Consider the following 11,120-nt stretch of genomic DNA (forward strand, 5'->3'; position numbering starts at 1 on the left):
AAAAACATGTTTTTAGACCAAATATTACAGATTTGAACAAATACGCGCAGAAACAGTACTATATAACATTTTAGACACATTCTAGACAGTTTATCAGCTAAAAAAAAGTTAATTTTGGGGTAAGTTACTCTTTAAATAAAAATTAACTTGAGCGCTTTTCCTCAACCATTGTCCAAAAATGACAGGCCTCCCCTCGCAGCTGAACCATCTGCCCTGTTGATCAAAACACTCCCCCCGATGATAGTTCTGTTACTTCTAGAAAACAGGGTGGAGGTTGTAGCAACAGCATGAAGGGATTTGATTTAGTATTACCAGCATAGCGCTCTGCTAAACCTGCTGCTAGTGAATTTGGATTCTTGAAATAGTTTTGCTTCTCATTCAGCACATATTCTCCATTCTCTCCTGAAAAATGTCTTCAAATAAAAAAATAAAACATTTTCAAGACTCAAACAGGACCAGCTCGCTCTGGTTCTCCTGGAGGACTGAGAACCCCAGCTACCTGAGCCCTATCTGAGACCAGCTCTTCTGAGAAATAATCTCAGTTTCCTTCTCCTGCTCATGAACAATGCCCTGATGTAACGCCTCCACTTGAAGCAACACGGACTTTGCCGTCCTCTTTGATCTGACTCGCTGCCTCGGGTGATAACCCTGCAGCTCTCCACTTTGGTCAAAGCAACATCGTTTGCATAACATGAGATATTCAGTTTGGACTCACAGCGCCGCTTTTCTTAGAAAAAAACTAGGCTAAACCTCTAGTTTCAGGTTTTTGCTAAAGTTTCTGACAGATGAATCTTTTTAGGATGTTTCCAAGTCATTTCACTCATTTGAGTTTGTCAAAAAAATGATCTTGTGGTCGTTAAAAGAACACCAACAGAACAAACTGAAGTTCACCAGTGTGAACAAAACTTTTGTATTTTTATTTTTTATTTTATTTTAAAACAGTTTGTGTTTTTAAATTAACATAATCACAGAGTTAAAATAGAAATAAATGTTGAGCAAATTGTGCCTTTTCCATAAACAACTCTACAATCTGTGTGCGGACTTCTCTTGCTCAAACTGGCACTTACTTTGTGTACAGTTCTTTTTGTATTCTTTTGTATGTTTTATTTTTCAGAGTGTGGATGTGTGCATGCAGCAGGGTTTGTATCAGTGTTAGTTTGTGTCACGATGAAAATAAGTGCTAACCCCACGGTTTATTGTTGTAAAGAGTGATCACTGTCTGAAAGGAGCTCAGGATGCTGCTTGTTTCATTTGTTTCACACAGTTTGAACTCCAGCAGAACGACTTGTTTCACAAGTTGAATAAAATGAGCGCCTCAAGCACATGGAATCATCTGTTKTCAAAGTTTATTGTGTGTTTGTTTTACTTTTACTGGTAATTAACATGCGGGAGAATATTCCATTCTATTAGTTTTATTATAAACAAAACTAATCTTACATTTTTTGATGATAGACATTTTTAGGACAAAGGAACATTTTTTAATGTCGGTCTATTTCTAATAACTCCTTTATTGCATCATTGTTTCTGTAACAGATGTTTCTCCCTTTCAAAGACCAGTAGGTATTTCCTGACTGTTCCTTAAATATTTTTGACCTTTATACAGTTCCTCTTTCAGTTTTGTTCTAATTTTTTTTAAATATTTGTCATGAGTTTTCTGTAACTGTGACTAAAGTGTTGCAATATAAGCTATAACTCAGAAGTCAACACTGAAACATTCCTGTTAGGTCATTCATTATCAGTGATTATAGGTAGGCAGATTTTGGGGTTTGTTGTTTCGTTCTCGCCACCAGAGGGAGACAAACTAACCGGTGGATGGTTTTCAAAGCAAACTCCAAGATATGTCTCTTAACAGCAGAGAGAGCAAAAAAACAACGAGCGCTCACTCTGACAATTCTTTCAAGAAGCTTAACAGGTGGGCTGGAAGATGCAGCAAAAATCAAATTTACTTTATATTTTGCGACTAAGAATGTTTAAAAACAGGTTTATGATAAAGGTTTTGTGATAAACACACAAACTGGGCTGTACAATAGCAACATTTAAAATTAATTCTTTCATTTAGAAAGAAAAAAAACTTCACAGCTTTGAGCTAAATCCTCATTTCCTTTTTAGAAATGTTCCTATATTTTGCGAAAGACTATTTTTATGTATTTAATAATATTTCAAATGATATGAAACGACAGCTTGTGTAGTGGTCTGCGTTAAAACAAGCTTTTAAATGGCCTATTGTTGGTTTTGAGCCGTTAACTACTCTGAAAACTGAAAATAAACTGCTTGTAAAATTACTTGTCTTTACGTCAAATTTATATTAGCTTTTGCAAATCAGCTTGATAAATAAACGTAAATATATAAATATATATATATATTATAATAAAAGATGAAGAAGCATTTTTTAATTAGAGGAGTAAATATAATATTTTCCATTAAACAGCCATTAAATCACTCTGTATTTATTTTTACTTTTCATGTCTCAAGACTCTTGTGTAATTTTTTTAACATGTTCTAATGTTTATAAAACTTTTATTTAAAACTTGTCCTAATTCCAGCACCAACAAGTATTTTCAGCTGAAAAGTTAACATAGGTGCTCAAGTAATGGATCCAATTACTGTAGTTGGACAATTTATCGTTTCGTAACATTGAACTGAACACTGTGCTGAAACATGCCAACTCTATAGACCAGAGGGGCCCAAAGTGGGGCCCGCGGGCCAAATTTGACCCACCAAGCCATTTGATTTGGCCCACCAACAGTTGCCAAAGTTACAAGGTTGTAACCTATCTAGAAACACAGTTTTTCCATTGGTCAAATGACTGTATAAAGGGCTGTAGTGAAGGTAGTTTTCATTCATGCTGCTGACTTTAGCTTTGATTTATTAGGATTAAACATGAAACGTGAAGTAACAAGAGATATTTAGATCAGATTTAACCCTACGTGTAGATTTGCACACTTTACAAGGCCACAAAACTCATATTTTATCAATTTATGATATGTCCCATGAGCTTTTGCTACTTGAGCATACGGCAGTCTTTCTCCAAGTGCACAGACTAAAACAAAAGAGGGTCATTGCACTGGCTGCTAGCTTAATAATTAAAAATAAAGGACTTTATTTAAAAAGTATTTGTATTTAATGTATTATATTACTGCATTGGGCCCACAGCCCCTGATAGATTTTCGTTTTGGCCCCCTCTGGGAAAATGTTTGGGCACCCCTGCTATAGACTTATAGCTGCCAAACTGTTGTCTTTTAGCTTTGTAATAGGTTTAATTAAACATCTCTGAATGAAAAAAATATAGCTAATTAGAACTAAATATGATAATTTATTCATTAATACTTTTGCACCTTAATATATTCAGTTTAAATAATCTAAATGTATAATCCAGAAATAATTAAGCCAAGCGTAATGTGTCTTGAAATGTTTAATTTAATACCAAAATAAAGAAAAAACAAGCAAAAAGTCAAGATAGATAATATTTAAATTGTAGTGAGTTATCGCATCAATAGTAGACGATCTTTGTAATTAGCCGTAGTTGAGAGACACGGGAAAAAAAACCAGAGTGATCGTAGAGCTGGAGGAGTACAGTCCTGGAAAAGTCTCCTGAAACACCGCTGGGATATACGGCTTTCTGTCGCTCTGCGCTGCTTCCAGCTTTGGATTTGATCAAACTAAATCATTTTTCAGAAGAGGAATATTTGGAAGGAAAATCAAAGAGTCTAGGAGAAAGGTAAGGCATTTATCTTCCTTTTTAATCCGAACCAGAACTTCACTCCCAGCCAGCGGGTCCAAACCCGACTTCACAGCGCCGTCTATCTGCTGGAGCGCACGCAGCCAAAATGTGTCGGCTTTAAAAGTCTTTAGATTGTTATTACAAAATTACTTGCTTATTTAAGTTATAAGACTCTAAAACTCTTTTAAAACCAAATTAAACATTTTTGGTTGCAAACAACAGAACTGATCCAGTAAGCAAGCAGAGTCCGGAGAAGAGATTTGGTGTCTTGCGTTGGCGCCAGGACGTAGACGCATCCTGAGTGAGCGGGGTAAAAAAAAGTTTGACTGCAGTTCGAGTTCACAATGTATTTACGTGAAATGTCACAAAATAAACATTTAGAGACACACCGAGGGAGCTTAAATGCATTAAATGTGTCCTTTAGTGAACGTAAAACATGTTTGGAGCAGTCCGTGGAGTTTGTTTACCGCTCGTTAGCCGCATTCTTCGGTTAGCATCGTCGGCTAACTGCACCGAGGCGTTCAGAAAAGTTATTATTTTTACACAGTTTGAGTTGAGCCGTGGTTGAATTTGAACCTGTCGGTGTCCGTCACATCAGTGTGGATGTTCCCAGGTTGGTTTGGTGTTTGTATTATAAACACTGAGCCAAATCCCTCACGTTTCTTCCAACATGAACATATCGTTAACATGTATACTTTGTAGTAATTATTTTTATATTTAAGGGCAGTACTGCCTCTGTTTGCACACAGGTAACTTCATTATCCTCAGTCCTATTAGAATAAACATTTGCCTGGTCATGTTTCCTATATAGTGTTGTAAATAAATCTTTACATCAAATACAATAAAAGTGGTATTTAAAAAAATAACATTTTTATTGATAAGTTACGTTTTTTTTCTTGTCTGTCAAAAATCGCAAATTTAACGTTTAATCTGTCCTGTAAATTAAAAGGTTTTGCAGAAATGTTATTTTTCATGTTTCATAATATAAATGTTGTGGATCTGAACTAATCACAGAATCAATAAACATGATTTATGCATTTATTAATAATAAATGGTAGTGTAATGTTAGCTAATCGCACTTTAACATTTTCAAAATGTACCGTTATAAACCAGCCCCGTGTTTACTCAGGATAGTCTGAGATCCTGAGTCCATCTGGATCAGATGTTTGGTTCTGGTCTAGATTTTGCTCCTAAAAAGTCAGAATGAGACAGAATATTCCTGGACCGAGCTCCAGACGTTTCAACCTACTAAAAACTCCGATCTTCTGGATGGGTTCTTCTCTAATGAAACGTTTCGTCTCTCCTCCAAGAGACTTCTTCAGTCTGAGAGTTTCAGGCAAAATTCAGGCTTTTAAGCCCTGCCTCCATGTGACTGATACTCACATCACATGGCTATCGTTGACACCTAATTAACACCTATTGTTAACACAGGGTGGAGTGATACTGGCAATAGCCGTGCTGTAGGAGGGGGACAACTGAAAACGGAGGCCTCCACCTCTGTTTAATGATGGACGGTCTTTCTTCACAAAAATGGCTTCTTTTACTCCTCTCTCAAACCAACGTTCCTCTCTATCAAGAATGAGAACATCCTCATCTCTGAAAGAGTGACCGCTGGCCTGTAAATGAGTGAAAACTGCAGAGTTCTGGCCATTGGATGTAGCTCGTCTGTGTTGGCTCATTCTTTTGAACAGTGGTTGCTTTGTTTCCTCGATGTATAACTGGTCGCAGTCCTCCTGGCACTTMACAGCATATACAACATTGCTCTGTTTGTGCCGGGGCACCGGATCTTTGGGGTGAACCAGCCTTTGCCGTAATTTTGGGGTTTGAAAGCYACAGGGACATCATGTTTAGAAAATAAACGTCTCAGTTTCTCCGAAACACCCGCAACATACGGAATAACCACTGGTTTGGGTCTGGGGTCTTCATTTTCACTTGAAGGTTGCATGGAATCCTGTCTGTGTTTCGGGACTCAGGACAGAACCTCGGTGTGATGTCCGACCCAGTCCTGGTCCAATTCTGAGAACAACACAAAAAATGAAGGGTTTGCAGCTGAATCTAAAGGACAGTATTTTCATACAAAACCAATTCTTAATAAATAACAAATTTAACACAGCTGCTGGAAGATTGTAACACAACGAAGATATTGAGCTGATCATCGATTGACTGAAGAGACTCTCTCATCAGCTCTATTGAAACAGAAGTGGTCTTAGTTGAGTAAAATCTTGACCCACCCCCAAACACACACAAAAAAACCAAGACCACTTCTCAAAAGTGTTGATGAGAGGGTTATCAGGTGATCAAAGGTGATTGATGTTCATTGTAAAATGCATTAAATCAGTCAAATCTGACCTTTTCAGGACTAAATAATGTGCACGTCACATAAACACAGATGAAGTGTACACAGAGGAGTTGTTGATGTTTTTAAAGAGACGTCCCGACTATAAATCATGTCAGTTCTTTAAAGCTTCGTGTTTATTACTGTAATTAATTTTAAATGCTCATAAAGAGGTTTCTGATTTGAAGTGAGTCTTTCATGTCACTATTCGAGTTGTGTCACTCAACACTTGGAGGGTTAGGTTTGTAAATTGGGCAAAGTTCACACTGCATGCAAATGCATCACAAATCTAAATGTTTTTATTTATTTTTGCACATGAATGACCCGAACCATTGCATGGCTGTGCTTACTTAGTAGGGGTGGGAATCCTTTACTATCTCACAATTTGATTCGATTCAGATTTTTGGGGCCACGATTTGATTCAAAATCGTTTTTTTTAAATTAAAACTGATAGTGTGAGACCATTTGTTGCGTTCCCAAAATGCTTCATCTTCATGTCAAACTCGGACTGAGTCAGTAAAAACAAAAATGAGCCCAAATCTTTGCATTTGATGAAGAAGGGCTCAGTTGAATCTCTCTTTCTTCCATTTTTGTAGTTTCCTCTTTGTTTTGGTGCTTTCTGCTGATGCATACGTTCAAGAACCGGCTGCATGTGACGTCAGGATGTCCCGGTAGTTACAAAAAGGAGCCTGACAACCTTTTGGATTTGCTTTATTTATTTATTCATTTATTCATTCATTCATTCATTCATTTTTTAATCGATTTTGGGATATTTAAAATTGATTCTGAATCTTTGTAAATGAGAATCATGATTCTGATGTAAAAAATTTTTTTGGTACACCTCTATTACTTAGACAGGGTTTGCCTCCCCTGCGGGGTGTGGGGTGGTGACTAGGGCTGCCACGATTAATCGATTAATCGACGACTAATCGATTATTAAAATAATCGATGACTAATTTAATAATCGATTAATCGTTTTCTTTTTTGTTGTTGTTGTTCTACTTTGTTTTTCTCTCCAAACTGCTTTGACACCTTCCACTGCCACATCTGCCTTTCTGTCCTTGACACACATGCACAGTAGTGGTAACTGGGGTAGGCTGTGGACGTCACAAGACATTATACAGACAGGCTCTGGTATCATGGCTACCTGACAACGGAGCTCAAAAGTGTGGGATCATTTTAAGAAAATGAAAGAGAAACCTGTGCAATATCTGCAGAGCAGAACTTACCTTCCACAGCAATTATTTTTAGTTAGCATATAGCTAAAATCTAACCATGGTTATATAATAGCAGCTGCATTCTGACGCGATAAGCTGCATGTTTGTTTTATATTCAATTAACATATGATCCAATTAGTCGACTAATCGAATAAATAATCAGTGATTAATCGATTATTAAAATAATCGTTTGTGGCAGCCCTAGTGGGGACCAAGAGGGTCCCTACATGGACAGCATAGAGATCCGTTCTCTCACACTGTGCTGGAAATGGTGTCGGTCTCTTGGAGACAAACTTACACAACATCTCTTGTCTGTGGTTAACAAAAGAAAGAGATGGGGATGATCCAATCCAGTATTGGTATTGGGCTCCTGTATTAATAATAATAATTTCAAAACAAGCTAGCTCTGGTATCGGGGTCGGATGTGAAAAAATCTGGATCAGTTCATCCCTTAACAGAAGTACCAGATGTTCGTCCCCCAACTCCTTTGTTATGAACTGAAAATAAACATCTCCTCTGCCAGATGCACTGTCTGTCGGACTTTACCTCCCACCGTGGTTTTGCTTTCAACTTGTCCGTGCAAAGAAAGATGCTTTAAATGTGAGATTCAAAGTCTCGCATCTTGAAGGGTTGAGAGCTGTTTAAACTGATGGGTCAGCATGTGGCGCTTGTAATGTCCAGTTCTAATTGTTGTCTCCAATCAGTCACAATTTAGTTTCACAGATCATTACCCCTCGTAAAGCTATCTCATTTATAATGCTTTCCTACAACTCACGCAAGAAAATTGAGAAAACCTACGAATGTTTCCAGATGTGTTGGAAAATACAGTTCACTGTTTGTCATCAGCAGTTGCAGAGCAGTGAGATAGCAGCTAATGTTTTGCAGTTCCAGATTGTCCTGCTGTAAGATGAGTTTCTAACCATATAAAGTGAGAAATATGTCATCCTTTAGTTCAGAATATCAGACGGTGCAGATCACCAGCTCAGCCTCCCAGACTATCATACTCACATTTATAACAAATTATTCACCCAACTCCTACTCTGAGATCAGATCTGCAGCTCACTTTTGTTACCTACAAATTTTCAATAATGTCATACAAGATGAAAAATCATGTTTATGTCTGAGTGTTAAAACTTCAAAAAAAATTGTTTTTTGTAGAAATGTGTTTCTACTGATTGAGTCTTTTTACATGTTTATAGACTATTTACAGTGTAAGTCTAATTGGGGAAGCTCAGCTGAGCTCGTCTTATGAGTAAGAAGAGGTTGAAGGCCCATGCCGGGGGTGGGGGAGGACCCCTGTTATCTGTGTGTCAGACAGCTGGACATTCCTGTCAAGTCCTGGAAATAACACTGCCTGCTGGAGGATGAAGCAGTTGTTGGAAATAAAATTAAATAAAGACTCAACAGATTATTCCTCAGATGATCCCTCTGAGATTGATTCAACATTGAAGTGAAAACAAAGGCAAACGTCTCCAGAATATCACTCTAGAGATTTACTCTTTTCTTGACTGAACAAACATTTGTTTTTCCCTGAAAGGGATTTTCTTAAGATCGATTTCTGAAAGTGTGTGTGTTGGTTACCTGGTGAGGATGATTTTTAACCTTTTTCCCGTTACAGTTTGTAAGGACACACTGTTCCTAATGGGGACGAAAGCCGGGTCCCTATTGAGGAAAATACTGTTGGTGGGTCAGGAGTCAGTTAAGGTGTGAATTGAGTTTATGTTAAGTTTAGGGTCAGGATTAGTCTATAGAAATGACCTGTAAATAAATGGAAGTCAATGCGAAGTCCCCATGAGGGTAGAAGAACAAACGTGTGTGTGTTTGGAGTCATTTCAGATTCCTTCATCTCCTCGTTCTGAATCGTGTCTGCAGAGATGGTCGAAGGTTAACCCTCTGGGTATCATCCAGTGATTAGTTTGTGGTGTCGCTCAGTCTGCGCGCTGAGTGCTTCAACCTATTCTTATAATACGACACCAGAACTCTGTACTGGGCCCAGACCAAGGCTCAGGGAACAAAACAGTAAAAATAATGACTGTGGAATCTTAACGAGGTCGAACCACAAGACAAAGCTTTCAAATTTAGATTTTAATAATGGCTGTAAATAGGGATGTTAACAATTAATCGACTTACGATTAATTGTCGATTAATGGTTTATTAGATTAAAGTMATTTTTATTAGATTAATTGTTTAAATCCGCGTAATGCGCCCGCCGTCCAGGAGAGGGCGTCGCTGCTTACACTTTAGTAAAAGTTTTTGCGAGGGAAATTAATCATGGCGGAGGCACCCCAGAGTAGAAACGTGCGAAGGTGCAAATGGAGTCTGGTGTGGGATTATTTTACTCTGTATAATGAAGACAAGGATGCAAAATGCACTTTATGTGGTTCTAATTTAAAGTATAAAAACTCCACAAGCTCCTTGAGTTACCACCTTAACAGCGTTCATTCATCCGTGCTGCATGGCGGACCTGGAGCAGCGTCAACATCCCAACCAAGGATTACGGATGTGCTAGCTAACTCAGGTTTTGAGGATAATTGCCGCTTATCAATTAATCGTTAGTCGATCGATAAGATCAATCAACTTTAGATTAATTCATTAATCGATAACTTGCATCCCTAGCTGTAAATTTAACATTTGAGTATTAACACAGATATAATAAATAATACATAATAATATTGCATAATTAGTGAATAGTTTTATAACTTGGATGATTTATTTGCAGTGCCGCTTCAGAGCCTCTTTGTTTGAATCAAATGCAATAGAACCATTAAGCGTACATGAATTGGGGGTATTACCAAACACATGTTATGTTGTGTTTAATTAATGACATGAAGGAAATTTTTATGAAGGAAGGAAATGTTTGTGAAGAGGGAGATGCAAGGCGAAGCTCTCTGTTTACCGACTGATCTGTAGCAGTCAACTCTGGGTAGTAACATAACAAAATTGCAGAATCAGGCAACTAAAATGAGTTTTCTGAACAGGGTAGCTGGGTGAGAAGTTTAGTTATCCAGGAGAGATTTGGAGTAGGATCACTGCTCCTCAGGAGCCAGTTGAAGTGGTTCAGGCATGTGGTAACGATGTCCTCTTGATGCCTCCCTAGGGAGGTTTCCTGGGTATGTTCAACTGGGAGGAGAACCCAGGGACATCATAGAACTCGCTGGTGAGACTGTCTCTCGACTGGCCTGGGAACACATTGAAGTCCTCCCAGAAGAGGTGGCTGTGGCAGGAGGTGTCTGGGACTTCCTGCTCAAGCTCCTGCCCCTGAGACCTGATCATGCAAGATAATGAATGGATGTGATCCAACCATCAGCAATTATCTTTATATTTAATTTGATTTATGATGTTCTCCTTAAGCGCACTTGTTTCATTTTCCAATTGCCCCATTTCTGTAGACTAGGCATGGCCCTATTTTTTGTTTTGTTTCATTTATAGTTCATTTTATTGACAGAAAAAACACCACCCTACACGTTCTCAGGGTATATTCTTTTGAATATGTATTTTGCACAATGTAGCAAGATATTTCAAAGAAAAGAGGTTTATTACAGTAGTTGTCTCATATGGTCTGAGAGAAAAATTCCCACATTTGACAAAATGCCATAGAAGAAAAGCCTTTTACAGTTATTACTATTATATTTATTATTGAAATCTAAGTCAGATTTTCATTAAATACATAGTCTAAGATTATCTTGTTTTTGTAAGCATATTTAGGCAATCAAATATATCTGTCTGAGTGGTGGTACTTGGAGAGATAGTATTTTCTAAGGTGGTACACATAAAAATAAATAAAAGAACCACTGGTTTAGTAAGTTGGCACCATGTTGGACAATCAATTGACAGCTTTTATATATAT

At 37.7% G+C, this 11,120-nt stretch overlaps 1 protein-coding gene across 2 annotated transcripts in view; it reads left to right on the top strand.

Moving 5' to 3' along the window:
* Positions 1-3,546: 3,546 nt before the first annotated feature.
* LOC106525825 (bone morphogenetic protein receptor type-1A) overlaps positions 3,547-11,120 on the top strand; it is a 65,466-nt gene continuing 57,892 nt past the window's right edge. For both annotated transcript variants that reach the window (XM_014020170.1, XM_014020171.1), the window contains exon 1: positions 3,547-3,718. The gene's annotated coding sequence lies outside the window, so the exon portion shown is untranslated. The remainder of the gene's footprint in view (positions 3,719-11,120) is intronic.

This window comes from Austrofundulus limnaeus, unplaced genomic scaffold (genome assembly GCF_001266775.1).
Source record: "Austrofundulus limnaeus strain Quisiro unplaced genomic scaffold, Austrofundulus_limnaeus-1.0 Scaffold243, whole genome shotgun sequence".
Lineage (NCBI taxonomy): Eukaryota > Metazoa > Chordata > Actinopteri > Cyprinodontiformes > Rivulidae > Austrofundulus > Austrofundulus limnaeus.